A 244-nucleotide genomic window follows, 5' to 3' on the forward strand; every position below is an offset into this window, starting at 1 on the left:
CGAGGAGTAGCTCCGGCTGATGCCTCCCCCAGAACAGGGCTGCAGGTCCGTGGTCGTGAAGCTCCTGTTTTCAGGCAGAAGCTCGTGCCCTCCCCAGCTGCGTGCTGCCGGCCGTGGTCCCCGTCACGCGCGGTAGATGCAGCTACCGAGGGCTGCGTCACGGCTGGCCGAGGCCAAGCTCAGGCTCTCCTACGGCGTGTCCAAGGCAGGAGGGGAGGCGGGGCGCCCTCGCCGCCGCCGCCCC

General features: G+C 70.9%; 1 protein-coding gene across 1 annotated transcript in view; it reads left to right on the forward strand.

The window, feature by feature from the left end:
- The window catches only part of RASGRF1 (Ras protein-specific guanine nucleotide-releasing factor 1), a 55,013-nt gene that overhangs the window by 29,541 nt on the left and 25,228 nt on the right, over positions 1–244 (forward strand). The gene's annotated exons all lie outside the window — the stretch shown is intronic.

This window comes from Charadrius vociferus, unplaced genomic scaffold (genome assembly GCF_000708025.1).
Source record: "Charadrius vociferus isolate BGI_N301 unplaced genomic scaffold, ASM70802v2 scaffold623, whole genome shotgun sequence".
NCBI lineage: Eukaryota > Metazoa > Chordata > Aves > Charadriiformes > Charadriidae > Charadrius > Charadrius vociferus.